The sequence below is a fragment of the Elgaria multicarinata genome, chromosome 7 (genome assembly GCF_023053635.1).
Source record: "Elgaria multicarinata webbii isolate HBS135686 ecotype San Diego chromosome 7, rElgMul1.1.pri, whole genome shotgun sequence".
NCBI lineage: Eukaryota > Metazoa > Chordata > Lepidosauria > Squamata > Anguidae > Elgaria > Elgaria multicarinata.
Window position 1 is genome coordinate 102,737,817 of NC_086177.1, and position 7,910 is coordinate 102,745,726.

Here is a 7,910-nt window from a genome sequence, read left to right on the forward strand (position 1 = left end):
GACTAGTCTCTTCTGGCAGTCCTACCCAGATGAATTTTAAACCTAAGAATTTGAAGATGTTGTGATTGTTATTTTAATATTGTATTGGTTTTTTATGCTCTTTTAACCAGTTTTATGTATTATATTGTATTTAATGTTGTTCTCTGCCTCAATGCAGAGGGAGAGGTGGGTAAGAATTATTATTATTATTATTATTATTATTATTATTATTATTATTATTATTATTATTATATCAGAGATGGCATCTGGGATCAGTAGCAATCCACAGTGTTATTCCCAATGAGACTAGTAAATTTCCAAAATGTTACACTTGCATTTTGACATAAGTCTTAGAAGCAAGAAGTGATCTCTCCTGTGCCAAATGACTTCTTATTTTTATACATGCAAATGACCTGGCCTTTGCCAATTTCCTGCTGTACCATCTCTCCACTTTAATTTTTGCAAAGATGAGATCAGCAAATTAAATGAAGTCAAACTGAATTGAAGCAAATGGCACAAATGCGGGCAAAATGATGTCCAAATCAAGTTAAGCCAGTTTAAAGCTGTTATGCATTAGAGGTAATGTTCTCCCAAGGTGCTAATAGCAGTTTGGAAGTGTCTGTGTATGTGTGTGTGTGTGTGTGTGTGTGTAGGGAGAGTCCTTCAATGAAATAGTTCTTAAACCATTGGGAGAAATCCAAACCTTTCAGGTCATACATTTTTGCTAGTGCTGTGCCAAATCCTGCCCCCTATTTTTCTCTCCCTGCAAAACAGGCCTTGTTTTTTCTGCCTCTTTGGCAGGGAAAGGGAGAATTTCAGAGAATATTCTCCTTGGGGAGGTGGGCAGCTTTTCCACATACCTTTTAAACGTGTAACTAGTTGCTTCTTTCTATTTCTATTTAAAAAAGAAAAACACATTTTTAAAAAAAACCATCCCTAGCACTTGGAAGAGCCTGGAAGTTCCCAGTGAGTGCCCATTGGAGACCATGTGATGTCACCCTTTCCAACAGGTATCCAGTAAGAACTCCTGGGCTCCTAGAAGTACCATTTTCAAAAGAAAAAAAATGAAAGAAGACCCTTCAACAACTGTCTACACTGCAAAAGGCATGTGGAAACCCTGAGCCCCTCCCTGAGGAGAAAATTCTCTGAAATTCTCACCTCCCCCAGCCTGTTTTGCAAGATTTTCATTCCCCCCCCCACACACACACAAAAGGCCAAAAATGGAATGATGGGAATTTTTCAGCACATCGTTTGTGTTAATCACCACAGCAGTGTTAACCACCATATTTGGATGGGGTAAAATGGCACAAAAGCCAGAAAACCACCAATCTCTCAGTGGGCAGAGGAAAGGGGGATGTGGCTATTTTGGGAACCCTAGAAGGACAGTTTGGGACGGCAGACGTGCTGCATTTGTTTCTCCACCTCTGCAATAAGTGTACGAACTAAGCTGTGGTCTCCTCTGATACGCTTAATCTCAGCTCTCTAACTCAGCTCATATTTTAAAAAGACCCTTTTCTTATTCCAAAGCTCTTCTGTGGCATTAACGCAAAGCTCCTCTTGCTGTTACCTTCTTTTATGAACCGGGTTGCCCACGTCGCCAGCCTCATTTCTCTCCTACATTTTCCGGATCATTAACTGCGTATATTTCCTGAGCTTGGAAGCTTGCTACTTCTCATTAGCGGCTCGTTTCCAATACAGCTATTTTAAAATGCAGAATCTGTTCAGTACTCTGATTGCTGGGTGGGCGGCTGGGGGTGGGCATGCCAGATGGCTTCCATGGCTTGTGCTCCAGCGCCTACGTACAGCTAAGATCCTGGCCAGGGTTTGTCCAGTCGTGTGCCCTTGACGGTGCAATGATTGGTCAGATACGCTGTAAGATTGCACAGTTCCCTTGTCTACAAACAGGGCTGATGCCAGGCTTTTTTTGCGCCCTAGGCAAGGTGATCTGCTTTCACCCCACCCCCCAACGTACCCACCCCATGCCACCATACCCCCCCACCCCAGGTAGGCGGAGACAGGAAGGGATGGATGCCGTGTTACCTTTCCCTCGCCTCGCCCAAAGTCGTCCTGGCTTGGCTTCAGGCAAAGTGCTTCGGGCCGGAAGTCAGAAGGTGGAGCTGTCCATTCGCCCCCACCCCCCCACAACATCCCGGCTTGGCTTCAGCTGGTGGGCCCAGCTGAAGCCAAGCCGGGAAGCTGGGGGAAGGGCAGTCAGACGGCTCCACGTTCTGATGTCCGGCGTGCACCGGACATCAGAACGTGGAGCCGTCCATTCACGCGCCCTCCCACATCCCGGCTTGGCTTCAGTTGGGCGGGCCCAGCCGAAGCCAAGCCGGGGAGCTAGGGGAGGGGCGGTCAGATGGCTCCACGTTCTGAAGTCCGGCGCGCACTGGAAGTCAGAACATGGAGCTGGCCGTTTGCTCCCCCCCCCCCAGCGTCCCGGCTTGGCTTTGGCTGGGCAGGCGCCCAGCCGAAGCCAAGCCAGGGATGCTGGGGTAGGGGACGGAAGAGCGACTTCAGAACGGCGTGCCCAGAAGCTGCTCTTGCTCAGCCAGAGTGACTCTGGGAGTGGGAGGGCTACTTCCGGGCGCGGTGTTTGGCGCCCCCTTACCTTGGTGCTCTAGGCGGCTGCCTGACTGGCCTCTATGGCAGCGCCGGCCCTGTCTACAAATCTCTGGTGTGTGTTTTCTTTTTCACGACCAGTTCAGGGATACACATTTGCTTGGAACCTTCCAAGTCACCCTTTGTGGTTTGTTTATTTGTTTGAACAGACCTATTTGAACTCTGATTAGTGACCAGGTCTTGGACCAAAAATACAGAGTCAAATTCAAAGCAGAGAGAGACTTACCAAGCATCCTATGGTCCTTGGGAGGGTAGCGAAGGGACCGTGGGATGATGCTGACCATCTCCCCCTGCCTCAAGGACATAGACACAACTAGAACCTTGAGGGAGGGGAAATCTAAGCACTGTTGCCATCTCAGAAGAGGTTTGGGAAGGAGGAAAGGGGGCATGATGGTAAGCAGACAGGGAACGGAAAGGAAAGGGGGAGACATGGACTGGCTAGATCACAGGAGGGCTCCCTCCATCTCATGGGCCCAATCGAGCCCATTATAGGGTCCAATGCACCCTGCAGAAGGTTGACCAATTCAACGTTAACATAGCCAAATACACAGAGATTCAAACCCAAACTTTTAAGAGCACTCAAAGCCCTGAGACTTGATGGATGAATTTGTCACTTTCAGTTTCTCCCACATGGGAAGTTTTAAAATCTCAAGTTCTTTCCATCCTGAACATGGAGAAATGTGTGAATTTGGGTCAACAAAATTCTCACCCATTCCTATATATTTATTTATGTGGCCCTACAAAGCACCCTGAACCCCAACTTCTGGGAGGCTCCTATGGCTTATATCGAGTCAGAGCATTGATCCATTGGGCTTAGTATTGTCTATCCTGCCAGGCAGAAGCCTTGCAGGATTTCAAGCAGGAGGTCTTCCCTCACCTACCTGGAGATGCCAGGGGTTGAACCGAGGACTTTCTGCAGAGAAAACAGTTGCTGTATCACTATGCTACAGCCTTTTCCAAGGGACATTGAGATCAGGGAAGCTCAAGTAATTCCAGGTGATTTTTCATTCCTGGGTAGGACAGGGCTGAGGAGCAATATCCTAGATATCTTGAATTTAACACCTGCATGAAGGATCACACTGAAAAATAAACATCACCATGCATCTAGCTTGCATGTGATGAGCAGCAATGATGTGACCTAGCAAGATCATGGATGCAGACAAGCTGGAGCAAGAAGGATGTAGACAAGCTGGAGCGTGTTCAGAGGAGGGCAACCAGGATGATCAGGGGTCTGGAAACAAAGCCCTATGAAAAGAGACTGAAAGAACTGGGCCTGTTTTGCCTGGAGAAGAGAAGATTGAGGGGAGATGTGATAGCACTCTTCCAATACTTAAAAGGTTGTCACACAGAAGAGGGCCAGGATCTCTTCTCGATCATCCCAGAGTGCAGGACACGGAATAACAGGCTGAAGTTACAGGAAGTAAGATTCTGGCTGGACATCAGGAAAAACTTCCTGACTGATAAAGCAGCATGGCAATGGACCCAGTTTCCTAGGGAGGTTGTGGGCTCTCCCACACTAGAGGCTTTCAAGAGGCAGCTGGACAACCATTTCTCAGGGATGCTTTAGGGTGGATTCCTGCATTGAGCAGGGGGTTGGACTCGACGGCCTTATAGGCCCCTTCCAACTCTACTAGGCATGTGCTCCGCTCCGATTAGAAGCGGAGAATCAGAAGCGAATTGGCCTGCTCTGCCTTGCCCAGAGGCGGAGTAGAAGCGAACTGCGGACCCCTAGAAGCAAGGTTAAGAGAAGCGCCCATTGGCGGAGCGATTCTCTTTCCGCGGACCGATCCGATCGCCATTTTGAAAAATTTCGCCCATAGGATTGCATTGCGGAAAAGAATAGGGGATAACTGTGTTGTTTTTTAAGCTATCTTTCTGAAACTTCTTGTGCTTAGAGAGTCATGGCTGGGGGTTATTTTGAACCTACTCTCAGCTCTCTGTGTGCTGTGGTTCGCTTGCTATAATTTTTGGAAAAATCGGGTAAAACAGCGGGAAAATGTACATTTTTCGAAGTGCTAAGGGGCAGAGTCAACTCCCAGTCATGATCACATGATCCCAAAGTTGGAGGAGGGGATAGGCAAAACGGGTAACTTGGGATCCTGGGAAACTTCTGTTTCTACTCTGAACGGACTTTTCCCAGTGTTTTTTAAAACAGTAGCCCCACCAAATGCACAAACACAACCTGAAATCATATACTAACAGATAGGAAACACAGCACTGCTAACCCACCATAACCTTGGGGAACAACTGAATAGATGTGGTGAAAGGGGATGAGCTCCCCTAGGGCATGTGGATGTGCCCAGTGCACTCTCCTGTCCTTGGAGGGCCATCAGAGCCCTCCAAAGGTTAACCTGTGGAGAGAATGCCTGTCATGAGTTGAAGTGAAAGTTTGCTTCTTAAAGATTGATCCCTAGACAGGGACAGTCAAAATTGGCACATGTTTCCCCCTCCCCCTGGGCACGTCCACTCCCCTCTTACTGGTAAAAGACAGATATAGCCTTTTTTAAAAAAAATCTTCTTGTTGTTTATTCAGCAACACTGCTGCTTTTAATTCCACCCCTCCTTTGTTTATTTATTTATTCCATTACACCCCATAGCCCTGGCTTTTTCTCTTCAGTGAAGTCAGGCAGGCTGGTTCAACTCCTTATTGTTGTTGTTGTTGTTGTTGTTGTTGTTGTTGCCATTAATATTAATTAGTAGTACTGCTATTAACATTATTATTTTGTTGTTTAGTAATGGCTGTGATCACAGTGCAGTCAATCAACTCTGAAGCAAGGATCACAAAGTTTTACTCTTATCCTCCTAGCCTCCTAGTAGTTATGGGATGCAAAAGAAAAGGCATCTCTCTGTGCTGCTCCCACCTCACAGGGATGGTTTGCATTACTGGCTTTGAAACTATCCTTGGCTCACTTCCTTGTGCCCCCAGAAATGTCTGCTGCCTGCCTGCCTTCCCTCCCTCCTCCCCTGCCCACCTCGCAGGGATGGTTTTTGTGTGTCTTGCTTTGACTCAGGGGATAAGTCCTTCCTGTGCTCAAGTTCCAAATCAATTTTTCAAGTGTGGAAGAAGATTCATATTTAGGTTTATCTCTACTCCCCAATTGAAGGCATGTTGGTCCCATGGCCCCATTGAGCTGTCTGCAGCTCTAAATCCCTGAGATACTGGGGTGTCCGATTTTCATAAATTCCCCAAAAATCAGGGGAGGCTTGGATTGGCTTGAGTCTTGGCATGCGTGTGTATACATTCATGAGGTGTCATGGTGCCGAACTTGACGTTTCTAACATGAAAATTGACGTAGTTCTAGCATGGGACTTGATTTGGGGTGAGTTAAAAGGTTTAAGCCCTGCCAAAAATCAGGGGATGATGGGATTGTCTTGACTCTTGCCATGAATGTGGGTCTAGATGGCATCTGTGAGGGTGCCCATTTCCCTTTTTTTATCTGTCAAAACGTCGGAGAACAGTCCATGTCTGCAAATGGGGTGTCCGATTTTCATAAATTCCCCCAAAATCAGGGGATGACGGGATTGCCTAGAAACTTGGCATCCATGTGGACACATGGATAAGCTGTCATGGGACCAAACATGAGGTTTCTGACATGCAAATTGATGGAGCTATCAAAAGGGGTGTGAATTGGGGTTATGGGTTGTGCATTAGAGGTTAGAGCCCCGCCAAAAATCAGGGGATGATGGGATTGTCTTGACTCTTGCCATGAATGTGGGTCTAGATGGCATCTGTGAGGGTGCCTACTTCCCTTTTTTTATCTGTCAACACATCGGAGAACAGTCCATGTCTGCAAATGGGGTGTCCAATTTTCATAAATTCCCCAAAAATCAGGGGATGATGGGATTGGCTTGAGTCTTGGCATGCATGTGTATCCCTGGATAAGCTATCATGGTGGTGAGTTTGAGGTTTCTAACGTGCAAATTGATGGAGCTATCGAAAGGGGTGTGAATTGGGGTTATGGGTTGTGCGTTAGAGGTTAGAGCCCCGCCAAAAAACAGGGGATGATGGGATTTGCTTGAAACTTGGCATGATTGTGGCTCTAGATGGCATCTGTGAGGGTGCCCACTTCAATTTTTTTTATCTGTCAAAATGTCAGAGAAAAGTCCATGTCTGAAAATGGGGTGTCCAATTTTCATAAATTCCCCAAAAATCAGGGGAGGCTTGGATTGGCTTGAGTCTTGGCATGCGTGTGTATACGTCCATGAGGTGTCATGGTGCCGAACTTGAGGTTTCTAACTTTAACCAAAAAAAGTTGTATACTTTTTTAGCTTTCAATGCAAGCCTATAGGGGGGAAAGCGGAGCTCCGATCCGGATCCGGAGCTCCGCGGCAGAGCGGACTATAGACGGAGTGGGGTTGGAGTGAAGCAGCCCGATCTGCAAATTGCGGATCTGGAAGAGAAATGGATCGGGGGGTCCGTGCACAACCCTAAACTCTACTATTCTTTGATTCTATGCAAAGATTCCAGCTGCTGAAATTAGGGGTGGGTGAACTCACCAACTCAGCAGATACTCACCCCCATTGCCCCCCGCTTGCTGGGATGTGCAAGCTTCTTTTGAGGCTCCGCTTGGCCTGGCAAAAGCTCAGGAGCTGCTCATCCTCACTGCTGAAATGGCTCACTTCCCCCCTGCTGCGTCAATGGTGGCCACCACTGACACAGTAGTGGGGAAATACACAATTTTAGGACTGAGGGCGGGTGGCTGCTGAACACTCATAGGAGCCTCACAAGTGCTTGAGCATGGCAAATGCACCTGGGTCCAGTGAGGAGCTGACTCAGGGAAGTCCGTCAGACTCCTGGACTCAGTTGGACACTTGTGACATCGCAGCTGAAATGAGACGAAAAAGAGTTTCAATACCTGATGTTCACAGACAAACCTGGCCTCAGGTGCATTTCCCACTGGAGAAGTGTCAAACTCCATCCAAATGCACCATTTGCTTCCTTAACAAAAGAACACTGAACATTGATTGGATGGGGGAGCGCACTGCTATTTGCCCTGGTGATGTATGGGGATTTCTTTGCTGTCTTGTCACATCCACACCTTATCCCTGTCATTCATGTCCCTTTAGCTTTGCATCGTGTCCTATCTATCAGACTTCATTTGTTGCATTAAATGTCGAATTCCCCAAAGAATACCTTGCCCGACAGTGGAAACCCATCAGTAATGCCACAGGCATGTTAACAAGTTGAAGAATGTCTCCTTTCATTTGATCACAGCTGAATGAGTGACCTAAATAAATTTTTTTCTATAGCTGGCATGTAGTAGTGTTATTGCAGATGACACTTGGATTGTTTGAATCCAGACAGTAGG